This window comes from Pelobates fuscus, chromosome 5 (genome assembly GCF_036172605.1).
Source record: "Pelobates fuscus isolate aPelFus1 chromosome 5, aPelFus1.pri, whole genome shotgun sequence".
NCBI classification, from domain to species: Eukaryota; Metazoa; Chordata; class Amphibia; order Anura; family Pelobatidae; genus Pelobates; species Pelobates fuscus.
Window position 1 is genome coordinate 51,616,871 of NC_086321.1, and position 13,833 is coordinate 51,630,703.

Below are 13,833 nucleotides of genomic sequence, written 5' to 3' on the forward strand. Positions count from 1 at the left end.
GATGAAACAAAACATAAATTAGTGAATAATGCTTTTTAGCAAGGAAGGCACTATTGACCAAAGTAACAGGCTTTACAAACCTATTAGCAAAATAGTGTGAAGTAATTGTGAAGAGCTATATTTTAAGAAAACATTGCAAAGGCTTAATGTCTCTAGAGACACACCAAACAAACAATAACTCTGTTCTTGTGACAAAGACTTTTATTTTTATGGCATCAACCACTCATAAACAAATAGTACAAGAAGTTGAAATCGCTTTCTTGCGTTTTAATCTCTTTATTTAACACAGCATGGTATGTGTCAGATAGCCTGGCTTATAAAAGTTGCTTGACTTTGAAAGTAAAAGTTTATTTTGTTTAAAAATACATGAGAGAATGAGTTATTGTATCAAACTACTTAAATCATAAATAAAACATGGTTCCAGTTCTGAACTTCTGCAATCTGAGTGTTTAAATGATTCCAATTTTATTTTGGAAAACAGACATTGAATATAAAACTTCATAATGTATTTTAATCTATAGGAACACAGAGACAACAACACATTTAAAGGCATCATAAAGGGCTGTCTTTTGTCCTGGTTTATTTTGTCATTTGAAAAATTAGACCAAACTTTTTGAGTAATATTTAAAACCAGTGAGATTTTTGCCTCATCTCACTAATTATTTCACTTTTCTAAACCACAAAAGTATATGCCATGTGCTGCCATGAGATATAAAACAGGATATTTTTGATATAATGAGATATAATTGTGCTTGGATGTTTACAAATATTATCATTTGATTAAAATATTATGCTCAGACCAGGAACTAGCAATTGCGAGCCAGCAATATCCACCTTATGCAACATCTAGGCATTATGCTTTATGGTTATAATTGGTGTTAGTTTATTAATATGCTTGTGATGGGAACCTGGATTTAATGAAAGCTTCTGGACCACATCATTTGGGCATTCTCTTTGGTTACTTGTTGTCACGTATTCCTCCGCTTATAAAACTGTGGTTAATGACATTTACTGTCCACACAGGAAAAGTTGTGCCGAGCAGCAACCTAATCCACAGAAGGGTTAATGCTGAGCAGCAATTATGCAAATGAAACCTGGTAACTGACTTTGGGGTCAATGGCCGGTTACAGCCTATCAGATCTAGAGGAGGGGTATTTAGGCCCAGTTCTCATCCTGCTCAGTGCCCTGTCGTGGGTTCCCTTGTGGTTGTCCGAGAGCGCGTTCCTGTTTATAGTTTTCTACCTGGTTTTTGACTTTGGCTTTGTTTATTGACTTCTCTATATTCTGGTATCCTTACTCCTGGCTTTCCTAATCGCTGCGTCCCTTTCTGTGTTCCCTGACCTCGGCTAGTATTTTTGACTATTCTATGTACGTTAAATCCCGCCATTCTAAGGACCGGTAATACGTTACTTATTTGTCATCCGTGCTATACAGTTCTACGTGCTGGATCAAACAGTAATCCTGACACTTATCCCAAGTTTAGCATTCCTGCTGAACTGGACATCCTCTTCTTAATTTTAATCAAAAAGCTTAGACATTGTTTGGATTTTACTATATAATGAAAACGGCAACTATTACTTCCTACAACAACAAACTTGAGATTTCCTGGCACATAATCAGATATATTGTATAAATTAAAATATATATATATATATATATATATATATATATATATATATATATATATATATATATGTTTTCTCACCCCTTCTGGATGGTATATATATTTTTGTGTATTCTTCATTCTTGGGTCCTCTCCCAGAGGCCTGGAAGTCTGATGGTTCTGCACAATACTTTAGCTGTTCCTAGAACTGCACTCTTGTGGACAGCGAACTAAGATGTTACAGCTGCAATAAATTGAAGACACTCTCCCAGCTTGCGAGTCACAGCTCCGAGTTTTCCTACCACAACTGGAACTACTACTGCCTTCACTTGTCACATCCTTTCTAGAGTTGATATGCATATGTAAGGAGGTACTCTAACATCCTACTGGGCTAGAAATCACATACTGGTTACATAATTTTCGTAAAAGGCTTATATTGCCTAAAGAAATACTCGAACATTAGAAATACAAACATGTATTCCTAATGTTAGAATGTTACCTTATCTATTTAAAATGTTGAGCTCCCCACACCCCCTAAAAAACATAAATAAAGCTATTTTTCCTTCATCGCACCAGTCTCGCTACAGCCTTACCCTGGTTTAATTTACCAATGACCATGAACTCAACCAATCCAAAGCATCCCCATGGGGACCATTATATGTCTATTGCACAAGCATGACAATTGTGATGCTGCAGTTACTGTGCACTAACTGGATCACTGCCCTACACCAATCAGCATCTACTCAATGCATCTCTATGCATATAGTGAATGTGAAGACACTGATCCTTGATCCTACAATGATTTATCTACCACAACAGGAAACATTTCTAGGTTTCTCAGGAACACAAACAGGATTTATATTGCTGAGAGTGCAGGAACAGTCTCAACATTAAGCTGTGGTGGTTCTGATGAGTGTCCCTTAAGTTTTTTTACAGGCATTCCTAAATTCCCTTTGGATATGGCAATTCTGGAGAACAGAAAACATGTGCAGAAATTACATAAATGTTAGGAACAACAGAAAAGAAAGTCCATGAAAAGTGTTAGTGGATACACGATTGAGGAGCTTTAGGAGACACAAAGTAGAATTCAGTTGAAAACAACAGACATAAACATAATTTAGAAAATGTGAAAGATACTGGATACTACAAGAAGCGTTTTGGTTATGTTTTGTGAAATACATGTGGAAAGATTCTAATTAATTAACTGCATTAAACTGTCTTGGTATAAATTAACATTATAAATTCATTGATTTAAATAGTTACATAGTTACATAGCTGAAAAGAGACTTGCGTCCTTCAAGTTCAGCCTGTCTCACAAATGTTTTTGCTGTTGATCCAAAAGAAGGCAAAAAATTGAGTCTGAAGTGCTTCCAATTTTGCAACAAACTAGGAAAAAATTCCTTCTTGACCCCAAAATGGCAGTTAGATATCTACATGGATCAAGAGCTATTAACCCACTACTTAGAAATCATATCCTGTATATGATGTTTTTGCAAGTATTTATCCAATTGCTGTTCGAACATCTGTGAGGACACTGATAAAACCACCTCTTCAGGCAGAGAATTCCACATCCTTATTGTTCTTACTGGAAAAAAAAAAATTTCTTTGCCTTAGACTAAATCCCCTTTCTTCTAGCTGAAATGCATGACCATGTGTCCTATGTATAGTCGTGTTTATGAACAGATTTCAAGACAATGGTTTGTACTGGCCCCAAAAATATTTGTATAACGTTATCATATCCCCTCTGATGCACCGTTTTGTTAAACTAAAGAGGTTTACATTTTTTAACAGGTAAGAATGACACTGTTTTTCCTATCAAGATGGATACCCCTCTTTTTTTTTCTTGCAGCATGAGTGATAGTCATGGGGGAATATTTTGGAGCAAAATATGGGGTGGTTACCCCATTTTAAAATGGGTCTCCTGGTAGAATGCTATGTGGGCTTTGTGTTTCTTCGCCTCTTCTAATGCCAGCCTACGTTTATGAGTGGTGTTTAGGCCTTTAGCATTAAGAGATAATATGTTGAGTGTCATCGTGGTGGAGGGTGTCCGACATCTAGATGGCCGGTAAGGAGTGTGGTGACCGTTGTGATATCCGGGTCAGAAGCGGTACTTATGAGTTGTAGTGATATAATTTGAACTACACTCGGTAATGCCCAGTTGGCAAGGGAAACTACCTTGGTGGTGGTCAGAGCATGTAGCTCTTTGCGATTGAAAGTTTCATCATGTGGTGTTGAGGGAAAGTTCGGGGGACTCATTGCTTTTCTAGGTGTAGGTTGGTTTTCTGGGTATCGTTACCCACGTGATGCATCTTGTGTAGTGCGTCAGTGTGACCGTGTGTTACGGTTGTCATGTGCATGCCTTCGTGTTGTGCCATATACCCTAGTCGTTGTGGTAGCTGCCTGGTGGGGTTAGGGTATAAAAGGGGGCAAAAAAAAACTTTTCATGAAATAAAACAGTAGAGTAATTTGAACTATATACAAAAAAAGTTGGATAGAGTGCCCTGCGGCGAAGATGGTAATGACATGGCAAGCCTGAGGGGGGCGGTGGTTAGCAACAAAGTGTTTGACCCTTAGTGGTTTAAGAGGGTTGTGTCTACCCTGAACTTATGCATCGCTGCACACTTCTGGCATAATCTTGGGGGGCTCGGGAGTGCGGCAAGGCTCGGCAGGGGATCTTTGGTTATGTGGCAAATGCTTGGAAGCAGAAAACATCAACCTGTGAACTTGCTTTGATCTACCAAAAGTAGGGTAGCGGGCCTACATGCCCTCGTGTGTGGAATGGGAGCAGAGTGTGATTCGGGGCCCCAGCATTTCCACAAGGCTGAACAGGTTACTCCTTGGGCTTCCAGATTAAAACCTTTGGCTTATACAAACAGTAAGGAACATATGAAAAAGAAGTAAAAAGACCAGTAGGTGTCTCTTGTAAATGAGAGTATAAGGCTAACGTGCCCTGGTGTATATTGTAGAAGCAGTGTGTGTGCAGCAAAGTCACTTAGCTGAGGCTGCTACGTTCCAGTCATTCTGAACTTTCCGCGGTGAACGTCAATGTTCTCTCTGGGTGTCCCCGTCAGACTGTTGTGGTAGGGTGATGTTCCATTCTTTAAGGAGTCTCTTGCCTTCTTCCATGTTGGTAATGTGCTTGTCTGTGCCGTTGCGCCGGAACCCCCACCTCTACAAAATGTCGGCTTCCCGCAAGGCCTTTATAATGGGGGTAAGTACTTTCCTGTTCAGCAGTGTGAATGCGGAGAGATCTGTGAAAAGGTGAACTCCTTTGAATCTCTCCGGTAGGGCCTGAGCGCTTCTGGAGGCTCTTATGATTCTGTCTTTAGTAGTGTAGTAATGGAGCTTAGCAATTGTGTCTCTCAGGACCGAAGTTGGGAGGGAATCTCGGCTTCGGTAGATGGTGTATGCGATCAATTAGAAAGTCCTGTTGTGTGAGGTCTGGGACCAGGTTTTGAAAGAGGCATGTAGCATATGCCTGGAGATCTTGACGCTTGTCCCTATCCTCATGGTCCGCCACTTTATCAGTAAGACGGTCTAGTTGTTCTTTCATCTCAGTGTAGGCATTCGCTAAAGTATTATGGGCAGATATAATTTCCTCGGTTTTGTCCTCGAGGTGTGCTATTCTATCACCCAATGCCTGGATATCCGTTCTGATATCGCGTGCCATTTTGGTGATGTCTGCTTGTAGCGAGGATTGCATAGCCTGTAACATTTTATGGACCAAGAGGTCGGTAGCCGGGGCTGCTGCTGCTGGCTCAGAGACTGAGGTGTGGTCTCTGTGGTCTGAATAGGCCGCCGGTGATCTCAGCACATCGGCGCCATCTTGGGCCTGCAAGCGCGGTGAGGAGAGCGCCTGGATTCGGAGCAAGGTCTGTTTGTGTTTTGGTTTCTTCACTGATTTAGACGCCATGCTTTGTAGAAAGGTTGCTGAGGGCTTCCACGGGTGGTTCAGGGCAAACAATGCTATTTTAGTCGCTGTGGAGGGTCGGTTCACGGAGGAGCTAACAGCTCATGCGACCGTCCTGTTGAGCCGTCAGGCCACGCCCCCCCAGAGGTTTACATTTTTAACCTTTCTTCATAACTAAAATGCTCCATTCCTTTTATCAATTTGAAGTGCATCTCTGCACTTTTTCTAGTGCCATAATATCCTTCTTTAGAATAGGTGCCCTAAATTGCTCAGCATATTCAAGGTGTGGTCATTCCAGTGATTTATAAAGAGGCAAAATTATATTTTCATCCGAGAATTTGTGCCCCTATTTATACATGTCAATACCTTACTGGCCTTAGCAATTGCCGATTGACATTACACATTGCTGCCTAATTTGTTATCTATAACAATTCCCAAATCAAGATTTTTTTCTTTCAGGAAGTGTTACCTTGGAGGAAGGCAGATGTGGTTCCCATATTCAAAAAGGGTTCAAAATCCTTGCCTGGAAATTATAGACCTGTGAGCTTAACTTCTGTGGCTGGGAAAATATTTGAAAGGTTATTAAGGGAGATCATTGGGAAGAACATGGTTATCAGCAAAAATCTGCATGGTTTTATGAAGCACAGGTCATGTTAAACTAACTTGATTGCGTTCTACGAAGAAGTAAGTAGTATAGATCAGGGTGTTGCAGTGGATGTGATCTATTTGGATTTTGCCAAGGCATTTGATACAGTTCCACACAATAGATTCGTGTTCAAACTCAAGGAAATCAGTCTAGATGAAAATGCTTGTTCTTGGGTAGAACATTGGCTTAAAAAATAGAGTACAAAGAGTTGTCATTAATGGTAAATTTTCAAGCTGGACAGAGGTGGCAAGTGGTGTCCCTCATGGTTCTGTTCTGGGACCCCTTCTATTTAACATGTTTATAAATTATCTTGAAAAAAGCATTGAAAGTCATGTTTCAGTGTTTGCAGATGACACAAAACTGTAAAATAATACAATGTGAGCAAGATATTACTTTGCTGCAGAGGAATTTAGATAGGCTGGGGGACTGGGCACTCAAATGGCATATGAAATTTAATGTTTTAAGATGCAAAGTTATGCACTTCGGCGTAAAGAATACATAAGTAACGTATACCCTAAATGGAAGCGAATTAGGGATAACAACACACGAAAAGGACTTGTTATAGACAACAAACTATGCAACAATGTGCAATGTCAATCAGCAGTGGCTAAGGCCAGTAAGGTATTCACGCATGAAAGTAAGGTTTCATGCATGAAAAAGGGCATTCATTCTCGGGATTAGAATTTTGCATCTTTATAAATCCCTGGTAAGACCACATATTGAATATGCTGTGCAATTTTGGGCACCTGTTCTAAAGAAAGATATTATGGCACTAGAAAAAGTGCAGAGGCAGGCTACAAAATTAATAAAAGGAATGGAACATATCAACTATGAAGAAAGGTTAACAAATTTAAACCTATTTAGTTTAGAAAAACGTTGTCTGTGAGGGGATATGATAACATTATACAAATATATTCGGAGCCAATACAAACCATTGTGTGGAAATCTATTCACAAACCAGACTTTACATAGGACACGAGGTCATGCGTTTAGGCAAAGGAAAGGTTTTTTTACTGTAAGAACAATCAGGATGTGGAATTATCTGCCTGAAGAAGTAGTTTTATCAGAGTCCATACAGATGTTCAAACAGCTACTAGAGGCATACTTACAAAAACAGAATATTCAAGGATATAATCTTTCAATGTAGGGTAATAACTGCTTGATCCAAGGATAAATCTGACTGCCATTCTGGGGTCAAGAAGGAATTTTTTTTCTAGCTTGTTGCAAAATTGGAAGTGCTTCAAACTGGTCTTTTTTTCCTTCTTTTGGATCAACAGCAAAAAAAAAAATGTGAGGAAGGCTGAACTTGATGGACGCAAGTCTCTTTTCAGCTATGTAACTATATAACTATGTAGCTATGTAACTGACAATAGTATATAAAAATATAAACCAAAAGTGCTGACAATTGACTGGATGGCGGAGCTCCTGGGCCCTCTCTCCCTCCCCTGCCGGCTGCCAGCACGGTGCCTGTGGACCAAGGAGGGAGATCTCTGATTGAACTCCCAACTTGTAGGATATCCCTCTGACAGTAGTTGCAGTGTAGGTCATATGCAATAAAAGAAGAGAAGAAGACCCACAGTGCTCTCCACATATGTGAGTATGAATAATAGAACGAAATGTAGCAGACGGACTGCTCTATGTTTCAGGTGTGAGTGGAACAATCCCCACCTAGGATTCTTTGAATGATGAACCTTATGTGTCAGGTGATGAGATGTGCCAGGTATGAATACAATTAAATAATAAAAGACTGATTCAAGCAAATAGGTGGTCTAAAAATATTACTTTTATTCATACAAAATTTAAAATCACAACGCGCTTCGCCCTATTAGGCATTTTCAAGTGGAGTAAAACAGATGCCTGTCAACTTTGATATATATAGGTAACTGAATGAAACAAATTTGAATTTTGGCACCAAAATGACGTCACAGGTCATGGAGTGAATTCACATATAGACCTACATTGTCACACTCATTCAGATTGTCACAAACAGAAATGTACAAAAACTGCCACACTGAGATGAACACAGGCACATACATGCAAATGCCTGGATGCACAGATGCACAGATAGAAACACTGACACACATGCACAGGTACACGCACTGACACACATCATCTCTTCAAGTCTAGCTGTTCATCCAGCGATGTGCACTTGTCTTCCCCGGGCCCTGGTGCGTCTCGCTCCAAATGAATGTCCCTAAATGATGCAGCTCTATCTCCCTATATTTTGTGGTGGCAACCCATTGTTTCAGCCAGCCAGGAAGGAACCCATAGCACCAGCTACTATATTTGACTTGCTGAGGCTCTGTGAGATCACACCAGCTAGACCGCTGGTTTGCACATTGGCCACAGTGGAACTCAACCTCCAGCCTAGTACTCTATCCACTTTCAAAAACGTTTTGTTCTGTTCATTTAGTAATAAACATTGAATCCGTTTAAATCTCAAGGTCATAGCTAGGCTTTCGTATTATTTTACTGTATATCGACATTAGTCCATTTTCATTTGATCCTCTCACAGCAGGATCCTAATTCTGCTGCATATTATTATACATATTTTATGAAACCAGATATTCTTAAATAATTGCATTATATTCAGGCACTTACAACTTAATTCTCTTGCACCTAGCTTTGGTTTTTAGCATTCACTCTTTATTACTATTCATTTCATCGCAATGCTAAAGTTGCAGTGAAATAATATTTTGCTACGCCATACTATTCCACGAGTCATAAGTTTAATGCATCTATTTCTCTTTTTTTTGCTTGGAATTTAATAGCATTGCAAAAAGAAAATAAAAAAAAAAGTCTACAGTACCCTGAAATTGTTTTTTGTATTTGTATAAACTTTGCAGCCATAGAACACCCCACTTTATGTATTTACTATTTTTCTTAAATACATGCATTTTCATTTTATTATTTCTTCTTCAAATTTTTTTTCAAATGTACTTGTTTAAAATTTGTATTTTTCTTGCTGTTAAAAGTTTACAAAGCATTATATTTCCATTACTTCATTATGCAAACCTTATGGGAGAATAGATGTGCTTTTTTTTCTGGTTGTGTTATCAGAATGATTAAACATTTATTTTGTAAATCATATTGTGTTATTAATTTGCTTGACAAGGGATTATACATAACAAGTGAGAGCTAAACTATTAGAAACCATTTATTTTGTATTATGCTTATACCTTCTGTGTGCTAATGCCTTTCTGTCTATCATTCTCCAGTGGACGTAAGTTCAACCCCTTTACTTGCTAAGAAATGAAGGACTTTATTGATATTATTGATTTCACGTAATATCACATTCTTTTTCTGTTATGGGAATAAAATTCCCCGAAACTGCTTCCAGTGGCAACATATGCTTTAACTAATCTCTGAAATTCCCTTGGTATAGCACAGTATTGCACAACTCTCTGATACTCAAAGGGTTATTTGACAACTTGTTATAGCCTACCCTAGTGCTAAGGCAAAGGCATGTTTTTGGTGATGTTTTTTTCTCAAATCATTATTGATTTGGAATATCTGCTTGTACTGTTGAGTGTAGTATTGATTAAGACCACATTTATTCTTTTCCATCATAGAAATATTAAATATTTATATGTGTATTCACTATAGTGAGAATTGTTGGGATTGTTAGGTTTCCAGTTAAGCTCTTTCGGCTGTCTGTTAAATATATTGTTTTCTTCTATTGTTTTGGCGAATGCAGAGAATACTAAAGGCTTGATTCTATCTGAATTCTGAGTAATTAAACAAGAAAAATGGAAAAAAAAATTCTATTTTATTCTATTGCCGTTGCAACATTAAATAATTTTGGTCACAAGTTGTTGCTAATAATTTTCTTTATAGAAATTATGTGAAGTGCAACAAACTGTGCAATGTTATTGCTAATGATAAGGTTTATCGCATGCAAATTACCAGAATTTACATTTTATGAGTAGATGGGAGAAAACGCATAATCTACTCTTCACCAAATGCAATTTACGATAATGTGTTTCCCTATTAACCAAATGACCATAGGCTCTAAATATCCCTTTCAACCCCAAATATCAAAAATACAATACATTTGTTGAGAATAGTAACTTGGATTGCACGAATAGTCTCAGTCTTGATCCTGTCTTCCTCTACTATTTACACTCTTGCTTTTTTTCCTGTTACCTCTCAAATAGAGTCACTGTCATTGTCCATTTTATTGCTCCATTTTCCTTGTGTTTCTGTATCAAGAAAAAGCAAAAACAAACAGAGAGACAATAAACGTAAAAGAAACAGAATACACAACATAGGGTAATAATGCACCCACTAGTTGTAGGCTGGTATAGCGTTAACTTGCACTCACAAGCAGAGACATTAAGTATGGCATTCAAATCTTCAAGTCAGTGCTTTCAGCAAGGGTCTAAATGTATCATGCAGTTAACGGACATACATACAATAGTACAGGGTGCCAATATATTGGGATAAAAAAAATATACATCATTTGCATAAAAGATTATCAGTTTATAAATGTACATGTACATTTTTGCATAGTTGGGCAGTTTTTTTGTGTGATTGCATATATTTGTGTTTCTTGGGTATTTCCCATTTCTCAGGGGACACATTCTGTTTTAAGACTTCTTTAGGGAACATAAATGAGTGATAATCTCAAACAAAATTCTGATGATCAAACAAAAGTGATACAAAATTCTAGTTTTAGATAAAAGTATCACTGGGAAAAAAAAGAGTAATTTTTAAATGACTCTAAGCAAGCCCCCACTAGTCAGTTCCGCCTGCCTTAGAAGGACATTCTGGGCACCAATACTACTTGAATGCATTTGATGGAGTTTGGTATCAATTTTTGTATGTTCAATTCTTTATAGTTTTTGTATACAACAAATAAATGTTTTGCATAATGCTGCACCACAAGCCTGCTTTTCTAGCCACATAACCCCACTCCAGAAAAATGCATCCTTATCAAAGCTCAGCCACTGACAGTACTGAATGATTTGAAAAACAAAACAACCTGCATCAGAAAAATATATAATATATAAAATAGGAAAAATACAGCATATCAATAAGGTGAAAATCTATCAAAAGCATTAAAGTTGTATTACCCTACCAAATGCACTAAAGTTATATTACCCTACCAAATATATTAAAGTCGTTTTACCCTACCGAAAGCATTAAAGTTGTATTACCCTACCAAATGCATTAAAGTTATATTACCCTACCAAATGTATTAAAGTTGTAGTGTCCCTTTAAGCCATTATTTTGTGTTATGTCCAAAGCCACCATTGTCAATTCCTATCTACCTTAACATGACCTTTTCTCATGATTTCAGCCTTTCTAATCTTGTCAGGTCTGATAATATTCAGCTATTTGTATAGCTATATTTTGGAGGAAGTAGCTAAGATGACCATTTAAGTCCATTTAAATTAATTGTAGCAGTTGAAAAGTCAATGAGATCAATGCAATGAGTAGAAATCAGAAGAGACATGTGTGCTTGCGATTGGTGTTGCAGTCAACAGTTTTATAGCACCCTACTGAATTCAGACATGCAGAACTCAGCAGAACATGGAAAGATTCAGTAAACGGAAATAGGTTGAATACATTGAAATTAAATGAAACAGAATAATGTTCAGTATCTTCAAATTTTTAACTATCAATTGTTGCGAATAGACATCTGTTTATTTGTATTAAAGATCTTGCTAAGTGTTCATTTGAAAAGTGAAAACACTGCAATTACCATATTCTCCTAGTTTCCCCCAATCTTTTTTGTTTTGTTTTGTTTCCTTTGCTGATTCTGCACTATGCTGCTTTTCTTCTCTTTTCCATTTACAGTTTGTACTCTTGTTGACAGTTTGTGTTAGTGTCAAATGATGACAGTAATCACACAATGCATAATGATGCATTTGCCCAATCACCTCTAGCATACATCGTTGCTGTATTTTTCTCTCTATATAACTGCATGGCCATTTTTTATATATTCAGCTTTTATTGTAGAGCCAGAAATATCTAAACATTACCTTTTTACGCAGCACTTTTACCTGATTCTAATGTTAACATCTGTTCCTGAGCAATAATGCTATATTTGCAGACTAACAACTTCAGGCTGTCTGACAGTATGATGTAAGTGACCCACATACAGAAAATGTTGCACTCAGCTGTGTTTTTAGTCTACCAGTTGTAGTCTGCATTTCTAAACTTTGTTTTTTAAACAAAAAATGTTTGTATGCAGTTAGAAACAGGAAGCTATGTTTTCACAATTCTACGTGTTTCTTGTTACGTAAATATATGTTTTATGGTGTATGACAGTGGTTCCCAAACTTTTTAGGTTCAAGGCACCCTTAATATTTCAGTATTTTTCTAAAGTACCCCAAGTCAAAATTTCTAGGTTGTATATCTGTACAGCGCTACGGCATTTACTGGCGATATAGTGTAATGTACAGTGTTGCTGTTTGAAGGGGTGCTTGTATATAGATATTGTGTTTTAATACAGGGGTGTGTTTGTATGTAATGTTTGCATTTGTTAGGGTGTGTCTGAATGTTCACTTCTAAATGCAGATGTACATTTGTGTGAAGTATTTGTGTTTGAGTGAAGGGGTGTGTTTGTATGTAATATTTGTGTTTGATTGCAGCAGTGTGCTTGTGTGCTTGTGCTGATGTTTGACTGCTTGGATGTATGCTTCGGTGTATGGGAACCGCAGGTGTATGATATAGTGGATTCACTATTGTATCATTACATTTCTTGTCAGCTACTGTTGTGGACAGAATATTAACTCTATGAATTTTTAGTAAAATGCCTATTTACTCTGCATAACTATAATCAATATTATTCATAATTTACTTAAAATGGCCACTAGGGAGTTTTCCCCGTTATCAACTAACACCCTCGAATTAACAAGATGGCGCCGGAATCTGGAGGAGAGCTCCATGATGCCAGTGACATCACACCCGGTAGGATGAGCAATTGATGAACCGCTTAACACCTAACCAATTATTGATGTATTTTCCTCTGTTATCTATAATTATGCATATGATGTATTTCTGCTTTATAAGGGGCATACCAGCCCCCCGGAATAAAGATTCCTGTGTTTTTCAAGAAGTGAAAACTTGTGTCTGGTGTGAATTACTTTAGGAAGCGTGCACGCAGATATAACCAATTTGAACAGGGGCAGATATACAAAATTATCAAACACTTGATTTGATCCACGACAGCTATCTCAACAGCACTGTTACACTGTCAGTGTGAGTGCACAACTATTAAAGGGTACAAAAAGCTGGAGAAGTACAATGAAGCAGGGACTTAAAGGAACACTACAGTGTCGGTAACACAAACATGTAATCCTAACACTCAAGTGTTAAAATAGATATTTAGGTGTCACCATAACTCTTACATTAATCATGTTGTTGATTCATTTCAGAATAGGTTTATCAATGTAATGTGTCTTTGTTGCCTGCACATCTCCTTACATTGCATTAATGTTGTGGTTGATTTGTGATGTTAGTTGGAATCTAGTGCATTGTGCTATGAAAGCATTTATATGGGCACGTGGAACCCTCATGTTCCAGAAAGTTTTATGAACAATTGGATAAACAGATACTATCTTATAAATAAAAACAGGAACCTGCAGGTGCAATACCGTATTACCAGGTGTCAAGTTTTCAGAGTTAAACTCCAACAGGTAAAACCCAGTCAGGCACCAGGACAGA